General features: G+C 45.7%; 1 protein-coding gene and 1 pseudogene across 1 annotated transcript in view; both read right to left on the bottom strand.

Moving 5' to 3' along the window:
- Positions 1-17,036, bottom strand: part of LOC135057230 (collagen alpha-2(IX) chain-like) — a 151,984-nt gene that overhangs the window by 66,880 nt on the left and 68,068 nt on the right. The gene's annotated exons all lie outside the window — the stretch shown is intronic.
- LOC134897889 (5S ribosomal RNA) lies at positions 3,441-3,559 on the bottom strand (annotated as a pseudogene).

Below are 17,036 nucleotides of genomic sequence, written 5' to 3'. Positions count from 1 at the left end.
ATCATCCCAGAGGGGAAGTCGGAAGACCACTTGTACTAATTCAGTAAGCAATTGACTGTCCAACAGTCCTTTGCGAGGAAGATGAAATATCACAGCAGTCATCCTGCTGCAAAGCGGATAACTCAGGCCTTGGCAGCTGTGTTGGTGTTAAATGTGTGTCCGGTATCCTCCGTTAGTTCACAGAGACTTAGAGAATTGCTTGAGGTATTGTGTCCCCGGTACCAAATACCATCTAGGTTCCACTTCTCTAGGCAGGTGATACCGAGAATGTACACAGACCTCAGAAAAAAACTCACCAGTGTCCTAAAAAATGCAGTTGTACCCAATGTCCACTTAACCACGGACATGTGGAGAAGGGCAGACTCAGGACTATATGACTGTGACAGCCCACTGGGTAGATGTTTTGCCTCCCGCAGCAAGATCAGCAGTGGCGGCACCAGTAGCAGCATCTCGCAAACGCTAACTCATTCCTAGGCAGGCTACGCTTTGTATCACCGCTTTCCATAAGAGGCACACAGCTGACAACCTCTTACGGAAACTGAGGAACATCATCGCAGAATGGCTTACCCCAATTGGACTCTCCTGGGGATTTGTGACATCGGACAACGCCACCAATATTGTGCGTGCATTACATGTGGGCAAATTCCAGTACGTCCCATGTTTTGCACATACATTGAATTTGGTGGTGCAGAATTTAAAAAAAAAAACGACAGGGGCGTGCAAGAGATGCTGTCGGTGTCCCGAAGAATTGGTGGACACTTTCGGCATTCAGCCACCGCATGCCAAAGACTGGAGCACCAGCAAACACTCCTGATCCTGCCCTGCCATCATCTGAAGCAAGAGGTGGTAACGAGGTGGAATTCAACCCTCTATATGCTTCAGAGGATGGAGGAGCAGCAAAAGGCCATTCAAGCCTATACATCTGCCTACGATATAGGCAAAGGAGGGGGAATGCACCTGACTCAAGCGCAGTGGAGAATGATTTCAACATTGTGCGAGGTTCTGCAACCCTTTGAACTTGCCACACGTGAAGTCAGTTCAGACACTGTCAGCCTAAGTCAGGTCATTCCCCTCATCAGGCTTTTGCAGAAGCAGCTGGAGAGATTGAAGGAGGAGCTAAAACTGAGCGATTCTGCTAGGCATGTGGGACTTGTGGATGGAGCCCTTAATTCGCTTAACCAGGATTCACGGGTGTTCGATCTGTTAAAATCAGAGCACTACATTTTGGCCACCGTGCTTGATCCTAGGTTTAAAGCCTACGTTGTATCTCTCTTTCCGGCAGACACAAATCTGCAGATGTTCAAAGACCTGCTGGTGAAACACTTGTCAAGTCAAGTGGAACGTGACCCGTCAACAGCTCCTCCTTCACATTCCCCCGCAACTGGGGCTGCGAGGAAAAGGCTAAGAATTCTGAGCCCACCCGCTGGCGGTGATGCAGGGCAGTCTGGAGCAAGTGCTGACATCTGGTCCGGACTGAAGGACCTGCCAATGATTACTGACATGTCGTCTACTGTCACTGCATATGATTCTGACACCATTAAAAGAATGGTGGAGGATTATATGAGTTACAGCATCCAAGTAGGCACGTCAGACAGTCCGTACGTATACTGGCAGGAAAAAGAGGCAATTTGGAGGCCCTTGCACAAATTGGCTTTATTTTACCTAAGTTGCCTCCCCTCCAGTGTGTACTCCGAAAGAGTGTTTAGTGCAGCCGTTCACCTTGTCAGCGATCGGCGTACGAGGTTACTTCCACAAAATGTGGAGAAGATGATGTTCATCACAATGAATTATAATCAATTCCTCCGTGGAGACATTCACCATCAATTGCCTCCAGAAAGTACACAGGGACCTGAGATGGTGGATTCCAGTGGGGACGAATTAATACTCTGTGAGGAGGGGGATGTACACAGTGAAAGGGGTGAGGAATCAGAGGATGATGATGAGGTGGACATCTTGCCTCTGTAGAGCCAGTTTGAGCAAGGAGAGATTGCTTCTTTTTTTGGTGGGGGCCCAAACCAACCAGTCATTTCATCCACAGTCGTGTGGCAGACCCTGTCGCTGAAATGATGGGTTTGTTAAAGTGTGCATGTCCTGTTTATACAACATAAGGGTGGGTGGGAGGGCCCAAGGACAATTCCATCTTGCACCTCTTTTTTTTTATTTATCTTTGCATCATGTGATGTTTGGGGCCAATTTTTTTTAAGTGCCATCCTGTCTGACACTGCAGTGCCACTCCTAGATGGGCCAGGTGTTTGTGCCGCCCACTTGGGTCGCTTAGCTTAGTCATCCAGCGACCTCGGTGCAAATTTTAGGACTAAAAATAATATTGTGAGGTGTGAGATGTTCAGAATAGACTGGAAATGAGTGGAAATTATGGTTATTGATTTTAATAATACTATAGGATCAAAATTACCTCCAAATTCGATGATTTAAGCTGTTTTTGGGGAAAAAACACCAGAATCCAAAACACACCCGAATCCGACAAAAAAATGTCAGGGAGGTTTTGCCAAAACGCATCCGAATCCAAAACACGGCCACGGAACCGGATCCAAAACCAAAACACAAAACCCGAAAAATTTCCGGTGCACATCTCAATATACGATATTTCACAGATGGTTATTGTAGTTATAGCAATATCATGTGGATATGTAGGATATCCTGCAAGACACTGTAATGGTCAGCTGTTGTTTAATAAGTTAAAAAAACGAAACAAAAGAAAATAAATGTGTCAGATAAATTGTAGTCATAAATAAAAGGTGATCACAATCTGCAAAATGTTTAAACTTAGTTCAGAGCATGCCTGTACTAAGTATGTGTATTTTGCATGAGGTACAGATATATATTGGAGGCTGAAGCTAGTATGCGTTGATTATAGGGTGAATTGCTCACCATCAACATATTCCTGGTAAAGATCAATCAGCATGGTGCTAGTAAACAAATGTACATAAATTATTGTGTCCTCCTGCTATAACAATCTATTAAGCAGGGAAATAATTAGAGCCAAAAAGATAGAAAGAGTAGTAAATTCCCTGAGTACCATATAGTCCCTCTGGCTTCTACTATCTAGCCATGTACCACTGGTAGTGAACGGCTGGTTGAGAGTGCCAGAGTATAAGAACAGGTCTACTGGCGAAGAAAGATAGATTGAATCTGCTTTCACTCAGGAACAGTCTCCGTGACCCCTTATGGTAAAAACCAGCGTAGAGGAGATAGTGGGGCCCTTTGTGATGGGAGTTCAATGAAAAAGAATAAAAAATAGGAATCAAACAATAATTTGAGGGTTGTGTGTTTGTATAAGGTACCGAGTATTGAAGGTAGTGGTACAATTTAGAGAATGTGCTAAACACATAATAACATCATAATGATGAGATATGCTCGCTAGTTAGACAGATGAGACCTGGCACCTGCAATGGGATATGATCATGCAGTGGGTCCCTTATAATCTACAGCACCATGTATTCCCTGGTAGTCTCCCAACCAGGTACCAGCATGGCCCAACACTGTATTGCTTCCAAGATTGGACAGAATCAGGCATATCCAGTGTGGTATGGCTGTAGGTTTGATTGGAAACCGCTAAACAGGTGCGTATAAGAAATACTGGTCTATTAGCAAGATGTTGGGAATGGAGGTGTGGTCCATGTAATGTGTGTTATAGCAAATGGGATAATGCATGAAAATACAAAAATCACAATATATAAATGAAAACTAATATAATGAATAAAGAAGTACATAACTTTACCAGGAGTTGAAATTTGTGAGAGAGCCCATGAATGGACTTGGATGAGGATGTGTGTTTTGCCAGTATGTAGGCTTGTTCACCTGGCCCCTTATATACCGAAGACATAAGTAAATACTAGAATCTCATAGGTGGGAGGGGAATCTGCAGGAAATTATTCTGCAGGACTGTATCTGATAGGGTCAAAAATTCACATGGTGGACCTGATGTATACTATGATAGATATTTCCTGTCATGCTATGATGGATAGGGTAAGTAGCCAATCAGATCACACATATAGGTAATCTGCTGTAAATGATCCTGAAACCTGAGCTGTATCTGATAGGGTAAAAAAGTCAGATGGTGGACCTGATGTATACTATTTCCTGTCATGCTATGATGGACAGGGTAAGTAGCCAATCAGATCACACATATCGGTAATCTGCAGGAAATGATCCTGAAACCTGGGCTGTATCTGATAGGGTCAGAAAGTCACGTGGTAGACCTAATGTATATTATTTCCTGTCATGTTACGATGGACAGAGTGAGTAGCCAATCAGATCCTGAAACCTGGGCTGTATCTGATAGGGTCAGAATGTCACATGGTGTACCTGATGTATACTGTTTCCTTACATATATAGTGGCAGATGCTCCAACTTAGTAATATCATTCAGGTGCCCCCCAGCACCCTGAATAATAAAAGTAACCAGATTTAAATCCCACACAATATTAGAATTCAGAGATCTTGGTTACATATATTTGTGCAAATGTATGAATAAGCCCCAAGGCCTCTCTGTATATTTGGGGTCCCTAGCACTATATCTAGGTGCAGGGTGTGGCACCCCCAAAAATCAGCATAAGCCAGAAAGCCCAGTGCAGCATACCAGTGAAAAAACTATAGTGTTAATAAATTAATGTTAGGAAGCCGAAGCTAAAAAGAAAGCAATACAAAAATGAAATGTAATTAAAATGGAGAAATAGTGTTAAAGAAATTAGTAAGTGATAAGTGTTAATAGAATGTAAAGGTATGCCACACTAAAGCCATCCAGCTCAGCCAGTCCCGGGCACCACACCTCACACTTCCATTACCCCAATCTGGGTCTATGATTAACCGGCAAGGAGCCACATACAGGGCTGGATTAAAGTCTGTGGGGGCCCCTGGGCAACAAATTTGAGGGGCCCTCCACACACTGTCCTCACAACTGCAAAAAAACATTGGAGTAGGAGTACAGCATTTACCTGTCTCCTCTCTGTCCTCCTCGGCAGCTGAGCTGTTCCTTTACTGCTGTGGCCACCGAGGAGCTACACTCACAGTAGTGTGAAGTCTCGCGAGATAATGTCAAATCTCACGAGACTTCACATTAAGTGAGTGAAGCTCCTCGGCGGCCGCAGCTGAAATGGAACGTCTCAGCTGTAGAGGAGGATGGAGGAGAGACAGGTAAATGCTGTACTCCTACTCTGATTTTTTTTGCAGTAGTGAGGACAGTGTGTGGGGGCCCCGGGACGACCGCCCCTTCCGCCCCGCCGTTAATCCGGCTCTGGCCACATGATAATGGCTCCTTACTTAAATATATCTAAGGTAAGAGCTACCTACCTTGGAGAAACCTCATAATGCTCCATATGGCAGGTCAGGGCCTGCACCTCCTCCTAATGCAGGAACCTCTCTGCCTCTCACAACAGATATATATAGTGGCAGATGCTCAATTAGCTTAGTGATATCATTCAGGTGCTTGAAAGGGAGGGGTATTTCTAAGCAAGAAAAAAAGGCATTTTGTTTTCCCCAGCACCCTGAATGATGCCAGTAACCAGATTTAAATCCCACACAATATTAGAATTCAGAGATCTCGGTTACATATATTTGCGCAAATGTTGGAATAAGCCCCAAATCCATGTCAAGGCCTCTCTGTATATTTGGGGTCCCTAGTGCTATATCTAGGTGCAGGGTATGGCACCCCAAAAAATCAGCATAAGCCAGAAAGCCCAGTGCAGCATACCAGTGAAAAAACTATAGTGTTAATACTGTTTCCTGTCATGTTACGATGGACAGGGTGAGTAGCCAATCAGATCGCACAAATAGGGATGCAATAGGTATGATGAAAAAAGCAAGGTGTTAATATGATGTAAGTTATTGAGCTACGATTAACATCATTGGTTATAAGAATCAGACAGTATTTAAGTAGGTGGTGGTGCATATAGTTAGTCTGATTATTATAATTCCTAATAGACAGACATGAGTAGGGTGCTGGCTGTGAAAAAACTGTTGCTAGGCAGCATGTGACAACATTATCCATGGAGGAAGTGGGAGTGGGTACAGTCGGTTAGCCAGATGTGGCGTCACGGCTTGGGCCGATGTATGGACGCAGCAGTGTACTCACTGGAGTTAATAGGGTTGCCGGGTAATAAAAGTTAATGGAAGGAGTGTTGGTATGCTTGAGTATATTTTCGCTCACTGGATGTAGTAAGATAACCTGGGCGAAAGTGTAGACGGAGCACTGAGCTCTGTGGTGGCCAGGCAGTTGTTGCGGTTGCTAGGCAACCAAAGATCAATGCACGGTGGATTGGGAGTAAGTCCCTCCGCTGGGTTTGGCATGGTTGCTTAGCAACCCACGAATGTCAAGATTGTGGAATATAGTGGAGGGCTTTGTTTATAAGTGATTTCAAGTGGTTGGTAAGCATCCAGATGAGTAGAGTGCGCAGCGAGTACCTCCGCTGGATTTAGTGCGGTTGCCTGGCAACCCGCAATGGTAAGTATCTAAGTGTCCGGATATGATAGTGTATGGAACATAGTCAATAAGGATAGTGATATCACTGGAATAAATGGTACAAATCCTGGCCATACTCCATGTAAATCACTAAGAGATTCATGAGTATTCCCTGGAAATGGAGCTAGTGTTATTGTGTCAATGGTGTGTGGGCAAAAATATACATGCATGTGTTTGAGTCTCGTTTGCAAGGAGAGAATCCTGGTTGCTGGTGTGTGCCAGTAATTATAAGTATGTAAGTTTAAAACCAGGTGCTGTGAAGAGTGTGATAAATTATCATAAATTGGTGCTAAAAAAATGAGATATATAGATGTGAGAAAGGGGGAAAGGAAGGTGTAAGTCTGTGCACTATAGCATGTTAGGCAGAGTGGGAGGGTAAACTGTGGGGGTCATTCAGAGTTGTTCGCTCGGTAAAAATCTTCGCATTGCAGCGATTTTCCGCTTAGTGCGCATGCGCAATGTTCGCACTGCGACTGCGCCAAGTAAATTTGCTATGCAGTTAGGAATTTTACTCACGGCTTTTTCATCGTTCTGGCGATCGTAATGTGATTGACAGGAAGTGGGTGTTTCTGGGCGGAAACAGGCCGTTTTATGGGCGTGTGGGAAAAAACGCTACCGTTTCCGGAAAAAACGCAGGAGTGGCTGGAGAAACGGGGGAGTGTCTGGGCGAACGCTGGGTGTGTTTGTGACGTCAAACCAGGAACGACAAGCACTGAACTGATCGCAGATGCCGAGTAAGTCTGGAGCTACTCAGAAACTGCTGCGAGGTGTGTAATCGCTATATTGCGAATACATAGTTCGCAATTTTAAGAAGCTAAGATTCACTCCCAGTAGGCGGCGGCTTAGCGTGAGCAAATCTGCAAAAATCAGCTTGCGAGCGAACAAATCGGAATGACCCCCAGTGTTCAGAGAATGTATGACAGAAGGTGGTAAATAAAGGCTGCTGGTGTTGGTCTTTAACAAAGACCTGGAGATAGACAGTATTGAAAACACGGTGAAGATAATGGGTGCCTGTGCTAAAAAGGTAAAGAAAATAAAGGTTGACAAATAGGTTTCTGGGCTGTGAGAGGTGACTGGGGGTATAATTAAGAATTGTCATAATGGGTCAGGGATGGTGTATGAATTAAGAGTGTAGGGAAGTAAAAAGGGGGTTAGTTTACCTCCTGTGAGATGAAATGCCAGCAGCTAGTGTGACCTGGATGAAGGGGTAGAGATAAATGGTGAGAAAAGAAGGGGGGGGGGCGGAGAAGAATCCCCTAATAGGGGTAACATAGATAGATTTTACTATACCACTTAAAAAGGCAGAAAGAATAAAAGCATCTTTTATTATTGGGGTATGTAAGATCAGGAAATAAAGATTAGAGCATCTATTTTAACTATAGAATGTTGGTTCAGATGAAGACACTAATTGATATACTCGTTCAATCCATGTGGTGTGAGAACATTCAGTTTAAAGGTCCACTCGCTTTATTTTTTCAAGAGTTCCTGCTTCAGATCCCCTTCACGAATACCAAGACTGACTTTCTCCAACCAAAGAATTTATCACTGCTGTAATCTTGCTGATGGTTTGAATAGAAGTGCCTCGCCACCGAGGTCAATTTCTTGAAATTTGCCAGGTCCGATGGGGCATTCTTGATTGACCCAATGTGTTCCAGAACTCTGTGCTTCAAGGCCCATGGTATCATGCCAACATAGCTGCATGTGATACAGTATACCACACCTATGGCATTGCAGTTTATGAAGTTCTTGATCTTATGGGTTTGTCCATATTTGTCTGTCACTTGAATAGTTTTGACCATATATTGGCAGCCTTTACATGAGCTGCAGGGGAAGGAGCCTACTATTTTGTTCTGTCTCGATGGAATCTTCACAAAATGGCTCTTCACTAGGTTGCTCCTGATGTTCTTTGAGCATCGCCAGCTCATGTATACTTTCTCCCCCAGCGTATAGGCTAGGTCCTCATCAAGGAGCAGGATTGGCCAATGTTGCTGTATAATGCCTTGTATTGTTCTCTATTCTCTACAGAAATTTCCTGTGTATCTTATCTTGTTTTTATTGGGGGTTGTTTGGGATTCCCTTGAAAAAATTAGATTTTATCTCTGGATCTTTGAAATGTCTTTTTTTCACTTTACCAATGGACCTCTTACTGTATCCTCTTTCTTGTAATCTTGCAGATAATTCCTTGCAATGTTCTGTGTATACCTGGTTGTCAGAGCAGTTTCTCCAAAAGGGGGGTATTCACAGAGCGATAATCTAAGCAATCTGACTAGATTGCTTAGATTTTAAGCATGATCGCTCCGTGTATTCCCCCCACAGCGATAGCGATGCACAGCCCCGCGCATCGCCATTGCTGGTGCTAGATTGCCCACCCCCCCATCTCCCCCCCGCACGCAAAGCACACATCGCGCTGTGCTGAGCAGTGGGAGAGATGTGTGCTGAGTGGTTCGCTCAGCACACATCTCTCCCACATTGGCCCGTGATGTTACCACCTTTGTCTGAAGGTTCTATTATGACATCTTTCCACTTTTTAATCTCTTTCAGTGTTTCTCTTTCATTTTTGCTAAGGTTGTTGGATAGAGGATGTTGTCTTCTAGTTTTTTCATATAGTGCACCCAGATCTTGGGATACCATCTCCTGGCAGACTTTAACCTCTGGACAGATGTTTTCTTGTGGAAAGCAGGTTTTTGCAGAGGGGTCTCTTGGGTGGTATACCTGTGGTGACATGGCCATTGTCCTCCTGGAGTTTTTCCAATATCTGGAGAGCTCTTAGGCCTTCTACTCAGGAGATAAGCGAGTTTGTCGTCTCATCCATAGTGCTCATGATTGAGGCATCAACTTGTTTGGAAAAAATTTAAGTAATACCTTACGTCTGAACATTTTGAGGTCTTTTTCCCACCCAAAATGGTTAAAGCTTATGGTAGGGCAAAAGGACAAACCCTTCCCTAACACCTTGGTTTCTTGGTCTGTGTTTAAATATTTTGCCAGATTGTGATCACCTTATATTCGTGACTACAATTTCTCTGACACCTTTATTTTCTTTGTTTCATTTTTTTTAACTAATAAAACAGCTGACCATTACAGTGACTTGCAGGATATCCGACAGTGTGATCAGCTCAGAAAGGAGGTGTGTAGTTACTATCCCAGCGGTCGGGATCCTGGCGGCCAGCATGCTGACACCAGGATCCCAGCCGCCAGAATGCCGTCAGGGGGCCGAAGGCTATTTCCAGTTGTGGGTGTCCATGACACCCATAGAGTGGGAATAGAACCTGTGGTGAGTGCAACGAGCCACCGAGCCCGCAGTGTGGCCTTCGTTGCACTCGCCTCCCTGCTGGCATTCTGGTGGGTTCCTGGCATTGGTATGTTGAACGCCGGGATCCCGGCCGCCGGTCACCCATACCCAACGCATATATATATCTATCTATCTATCTATCTTGCATACAGAATGTATTAATAATCCATATAGCAATGTTTCTTATACATAGTGTCACGCTCGGCGTAAGTTTGGGTTCCGACAACCGAGTTTTTGCTGAAGGGACAGCAACCTGTGAAGAGAGTAAACGAGGTGGCTGAATGTAATTCCACCTCATGGGGTGGAAGCCAAACTAAGTGTTAACGTTGACCGGAGGGGGTAAAGAAAAGGAGGACTTCGTAGGAAGATAACTGTAGTTTTAATGAATAATCGGGCTATACAAGAATATTGAAGAAATTGAAGAAACTGGAAGAATTAGAGTCTATGGTTAAATGACTTGAAGAGTGAAGATGAAGAACTCCGGTAATGTAGAACTGAAGACTGTGGTTTGTGATTGAAAGACGAGGCTGAAGAACTTGGACTTTGAAGAAATGAAGATGTCTGCGGGAACCGCCATTAGCACCTGGAGCTCCTCTACGACCTGGGACCCCGTGAGCGCTTCCACGAGTGGCAACTAGAGATGAGCGGGTTCGGTTTCTCTGAATCCGAACCCGCACGAACTTCATGTTTTTTTTCACGGGTCCGAGCGACTCGGATCTTCCCGCCTTGCTCGGTTAACCCGAGCGCGCCCGAACGTCATCATGACGCTGTCGGATTCTCGCGAGACTCGGATTCTATATAAGGAGCCGCGCGTCGCCGCCATTTTCACACGTGCATTGAGATTGATAGGGAGAGGACGTGGCTGGCGTCCTCTCCATTTAGATTAGGAGAGAGAGAGAGAGATTGACCTGAGGCTGATACTGTAGAAGAGAGTGCAGAGTTTAGTGACTGACCACAGTGACCACCAGCAGTGCAGTTGTTTTATTTAATATATCCGTTCTCTGCCTGAAAAAAACGGTACACACAGTGACTCAGTCACATACCATATCTGTGTGCACTGCTCAGCCCAGTGTGCTGCATGCCTGCATCATCTATGTATATATATCTGACTGTGCTCAGCTCACACAGCTTATAATTGTGGGGGAGACTGGGGAGCACTGCAGTGCCAGTTATAGGTTATAGCAGGAGCCAGGAGTACAAGACAGTCACATACCATATCTGTGTGCACTGCTCAGCCCAGTGTGCTGCATCATCTATGTATATATTATATATCTGACTGTGCTCAGCTCACACAGCTTATAATTGTGGGGGAGACCGGGGAGCACTGCAGTGCCAGTTATAGGTTATAGCAGGAGCCAGGAGTACATATTATATTAAAATTAAACAGTGCACACTTTTGCTGCAGGAGTGCCACTGCCAGTGTGACTGACCAGTGACCTGACCACACTGACCACCAGTATAGTTAGTAGTATACTATATTGTGATTGCCTGAAAAAGTTAAACACTCGTCGTGTGACTTCACTTGTGTGGTGTTTTTTTTTTTATTCTATAAAAAACTCATTCTGCTGACAGACAGTGTCCAGCAGGTCCGTCATTATATAATATATATACCTGTCCGGCTGCAGTAGTGATATATATATATATTTTTATATCATTATTTATCATCCAGTCGCAGCAGACACAGTACGGTAGTTCACGGCTGTAGCTACCTCTGTGTCGGCACTCGGCAGTCCATCCATAATTGTATACCACCTACCCGTGGTTTTTTTTTCTTTCTTCTTTATACATACATACTACTACATCTCTTTATCAACCAGTCTATATTAGCAGCAGACACAGTACAGTACGGTAGTTCACGGCTGTGGCTACCTCTGTGTCGGCACTCGGCAGTCCGTCCATAATTGTATACCACCTAACCGTGGTTTTTTTTTCTTTCTTCTTTATACATACATACTACGACATCTCTTTATCAACCAGTCTATATTAGCAGCAGACACAGTACAGTACGGTAGTTCACGGCTGTGGCTACCTCTGTGTCGGCACTCGGCAGTCCGTCCATAATTGTATACCACCTAACCGTGTTTTTTTTCTCTTTCTTCTTCATACATACATACTACGACATCTCTTTATCAACCAGTCTATATTAGCAGCAGACACAGTACAGTACGGTAGTTCACGGCTGTGGCTACCTCTGTGTCGGCACTCGGCAGTCCGTCCATAATTGTATACCACCTAACCGTGGTTTTTTTTTCTTTCTTCTTTATACATACATACTACGACATCTCTTTATCAACCAGTCTATATTAGCAGCAGACACAGTACAGTACGGTAGTTCACGGCTGTGGCTACCTCTGTGTCGGCACTCGGCAGTCCGTCCATAATTGTATACCACCTAACCGTGGTTTTTTTTTCTTTCTTCTTCATACATACATACTACGACATCTCTTTATCAACCAGTCTATATTAGCAGCAGACACAGTACAGTACGGTAGTTCACGGCTGTGGCTACCTCTGTGTCGGCACTCGGCAGTCCGTCCATAATTGTATACCACCTAACCGTGGTTTTTTTTTCTTTCTTCTTTATACATACATACTACGACATCTCTTTATCAACCAGTCTATATTAGCAGCAGACACAGTACAGTACGGTAGTTCACGGCTGTGGCTACCTCTGTGTCGGCACTCGGCAGTCCGTCCATAATTGTATACCACCTAACCGTGGTTTTTTTTTCTTTCTTCTTCATACATACATACTACGACATCTCTTTATCAACCAGTCTATATTAGCAGCAGACACAGTACAGTACGGTAGTTCACGGCTGTGGCTACCTCTGTGTCGGCACTCGGCAGTCCGTCCATAATTGTATACCACCTACCCGTGGTTTTTTTTTCTTTCTTCTTTATACATACATACTACTACATCTCTTTATCAACCAGTCTATATTAGCAGCAGACACAGTACGGTAGTTCACGGCTGTAGCTACCTCTGTGTCGGCACTCGGCAGTCCGTCCATAATTGTATACTAGTATCCATCCATCTCCATTGTTTACCTGAGGTGCCTTTTAGTTGTGCCTATTAAAATATGGAGAACAAAAATGTTGAGGTTCCAAAATTAGGGAAAGATCAAGATCCACTTCCACCTCGTGCTGAAGCCGCTGCCACTAGTCATGGCCGAGACGATGAAATGCCAGCAACGTCGTCTGCCAAGGCCGATGCCCAATGTCATAGTACAGAGCATGTCAAATCCAAAACACCAAATATCAGTAAAAAAAGGACTCCAAAACCTAAAATAAAATTGTCGGAGGAGACTTGCCAATATGCCATTTACCACACGGAGTGGCAAGGAACGGCTGAGGCCCTGGCCTATGTTCATGGCTAGTGGTTCAGCTTCACATGAGGATGGAGGCACTCAGCCTCTCGCTAGAAAAATGAAAAGACTCAAGCTGGCAAAAGCAGTAGCACCGCAAAGAACTGTGCGTTCTTCGAAATCCCAAATCCACAAGGAGAGTCCAATTGTGTCGGTTGCGATGCCTGACCTTCCCAACACTGGACGTGAAGAGCATGCGCCTTCCACCATTTGCACGCCCCCTGCAAGTGCTGGAAGGAGCACCCGCAGTCCAGTTCCTGATAGTCAGATTGAAGATGTCAGTGTTGAAGTACACCAGGATGAGGAGGATATGGGTGTTGCTGGCGCTGGGGAGGAAATTGACCAGGAGGATTCTGATGGTGAGGTGGTTTGTTTAAGTCAGGCACCCGGGGAGACACCTGTTGTCCGTGGGAGGAATATGGCCGTTGACATGCCTGGTGAAAATACCAAAAAAATCAGCTCTTCGGTGTGGAACTATTTCAACAGAAATGCGGACAACAGGTGTCAAGCCGTGTGTTCCCTTTGTCAAGCTGTAATAAGTAGGGGTAAGGACGTTAACCACCTCGGAACATCCTCCCTTATACGTCACCTGCAGCGCATTCATAATAAGTCAGTGACAAGTTCAAAAACTTTGGGTGACAGCGGAAGCAGTCCACTGACCAGTAAATCCCTTCCTCTTGTAACCAAGCTCACGCAAACCACCCCACCAACTCCCTCAGTGTCAATTTCCTCCTTCCCCAGGAATGCCAATAGTCCTGCAGGCCATGTCACTGGCAATTCTGACGAGTCCTCTCCTGCCTGGGATTCCTCCGATGCATCCTTGCGTGTAACGCCTACTGCTGCTGGCGCTGCTGTTGTTGCTGCTGGGAGTCGATGGTCATCCCAGAGGGGAAGTCGTAAGCCCACTTGTACTACTTCCAGTAAGCAATTGACTGTTCAACAGTCCTTTGCGAGGAAGATGAAATATCACAGCAGTCATCCTGCTGCAAAGCGGATAACTGAGGCCTTGACAACTATGTTGGTGTTAGACGTGCGTCCGGTATCCGCCGTTAGTTCACAGGGAACTAGACAATTTATTGAGGCAGTGTGCCCCCGTTACCAAATACCATCTAGGTTCCACTTCTCTAGGCAGGCGATACCGAAAATGTACACAGACCTCAGAAAAAGACTCACCAGTGTCCTAAAAAATGCAGTTGTACCCAATGTCCACTTAACCACGGACATGTGGACAAGTGGAGCAGGGCAGGGTCAGGACTATATGACTGTGACAGCCCACTGGGTAGATGTATGGACTCCCGCCGCAAGAACAGCAGCGGCGGCACCAGTAGCAGCATCTCGCAAACGCCAACTCTTTCCTAGGCAGGCTACGCTTTGTATCACCGGTTTCCAGAATACGCACACAGCTGAAAACCTCTTACGGCAACTGAGGAAGATCATCGCGGAATGGCTTACCCCAATTGGACTCTCCTGTGGATTTGTGGCATCGGACAACGCCAGCAATATTGTGTGTGCATTAAATATGGGCAAATTCCAGCACGTCCCATGTTTTGCACATACCTTGAATTTGGTGGTGCAGAATTATTTAAAAAACGACAGGGGCGTGCAAGAGATGCTGTCGGTGGCCAGAAAAATTGCGGGACACTTTCGGCGTACAGGCACCACGTACAGAAGACTGGAGCACCACCAAAAACTACTGAACCTGCCCTGCCATCATCTGAAGCAAGAAGTGGTAACGAGGTGGAATTCAACCCTCTATATGCTTCAGAGGTTGGAGGAGCAGCAAAAGGCCATTCAAGCCTATACAATTGAGCACGATATAGGAGGTGGAATGCACCTGTCTCAAGCGCAGTGGAGAATGATTTCAACGTTGTGCAAGGTTCTGATGCCCTTTGAACTTGCCACACGTGAAGTCAGTTCAGACACTGCCAGCCTGAGTCAGGTCATTCCCCTCATCAGGCTTTTGCAGAAGAAGCTGGAGACATTGAAGGAGGAGCTAACACGGAGCGATTCCGCTAGGCATGTGGGACTTGTGGATGGAGCCCTTAATTCGCTTAACAAGGATTCACGGGTGGTCAATCTGTTGAAATCAGAGCACTACATTTTGGCCACCGTGCTCGATCCTAGATTTAAAGCCTACCTTGGATCTCTCTTTCCGGCAGACACAAGTCTGCTGGGGTTGAAAGACCTGCTGGTGAGAAAATTGTCAAGTCAAGCGGAACGCGACCTGTCAACATCTCCTCCTTCACATTCTCCCGCAACTGGGGGTGCGAGGAAAAGGCTCAGAATTCCGAGCCCACCCGCTGGCGGTGATGCAGGGCAGTCTGGAGCGACTGCTGATGCTGACATCTGGTCCGGACTGAAGGACCTGACAACGATTACGGACATGTCGTCTACTGTCACTGCATATGATTCTCTCACCATTGAAAGAATGGTGGAGGATTATATGAGTGACCGCATCCAAGTAGGCACGTCACACAGTCCATACTTATACTGGCAGGAAAAAGAGGCAATTTGGAGGCCATTGCACAAACTGGCTTTATTCTACCTAAGTTGCCCTCCCACAAGTGTGTACTCCGAAAGAGTGTTTAGTGCCGCCGCTCACCTTGTCAGCAATCGGCGTACGAGGTTACATCCAGAAAATGTGGAGAAGATGATGTTCATTAAAATGAATTATAATCAATTCCTCCGCGGAGACATTGACCAGCAGCAATTGCCTCCACAAAGTACACAGGGAGCTGAGATGGTGGATTCCAGTGGGGACGAATTGATAATCTGTGAGGAGGGGGATGTACACGGTGATATATCGGAGGGTGATGATGAGGTGGACATCTTGCCTCTGTAGAGCCAGTTTGTGCAAGGAGAGATTAATTGCTTCTTTTTTGGGGGGGGTCCAAACCAACCCGTCATATCAGTCACAGTCGTGTGGCAGACCCTGTCACTGAAATGATGGGTTGGTTAAAGTGTGCATGTCCTGTTTTGTTTATACAACATAAGGGTGGGTGGGAGGGCCCAAGGACAATTCCATCTTGCACCTCTTTTTTCTTTTATTTTTCTTTGCGTCATGTGCTGTTTAGGGAGGGTTTTTTGGAAGGGACATCCTGCGTGACACTGCAGTGCCACTCCTAAATGGGCCCGGTGTTTGTGTCGGCCACTAGGGTCGCTAATCTTACTCACACAGTCAGCTACCTCATTGCGCCTCTTTTTTTCTTTGCGTCATGTGCTGATTGGGGAGGGTTTTTTGGAAGGGACATCCTGCGTGACACTGCAGTGCCACTCCTAAATGGGCCCGGTGTTTGTGTCGGCCACTAGGGTCGCTAATCTTACTCACACAGTCAGCTACCTCATTGCGCCTCTTTTTTTCTTTGCGTCATGTGCTGATTGGGGAGGGTTTTTTGGAAGGGACATCCTGCGTGACACTGCAGTGCCACTCCTAAATGGGCCCGGTGTTTGTGTCGGCCACTAGGGTCGCTAATCTTACTCACACAGTCAGCTACCTCATTGCGCCTCTTTTTTTCTTTGCGTCATGTGCTGATTGGGGAGGGTTTTTTGGAAGGGACATCCTGCGTGACACTGCAGTGCCACTCCTAAATGGGCCCGGTGTTTGTGTCGGCCACTAGGGTCGCTAATCTTACTCACACAGTCAGCTACCTCATTGCGCCTCTTTTTTTCTTTGCGTCATGTGCTGATTGGGGAGGGTTTTTTGGAAGGGACATCCTGCGTGACACTGCAGTGCCACTCCTAAATGGGCCCGGTGTTTGTGTCGGCCACTAGGGTCGCTAATCTTACTCACACAGTCAGCTACCTCATTGCGCCTCTTTTTTTCTTTGCGTCATGTGCTGATTGGGGAGGGTTTTTTGGAAGGGACATCCTGCGTGACACTGCAGTGCCACTCCTAAATGGGC

The sequence above is a fragment of the Pseudophryne corroboree genome, chromosome 3 (genome assembly GCF_028390025.1).
Source record: "Pseudophryne corroboree isolate aPseCor3 chromosome 3, aPseCor3.hap2, whole genome shotgun sequence".
NCBI classification, from domain to species: Eukaryota; Metazoa; Chordata; class Amphibia; order Anura; family Myobatrachidae; genus Pseudophryne; species Pseudophryne corroboree.
Note: the sequence above shows the minus strand (reverse complement) of the source record. Positions and strands in the feature narration are given on the sequence as shown.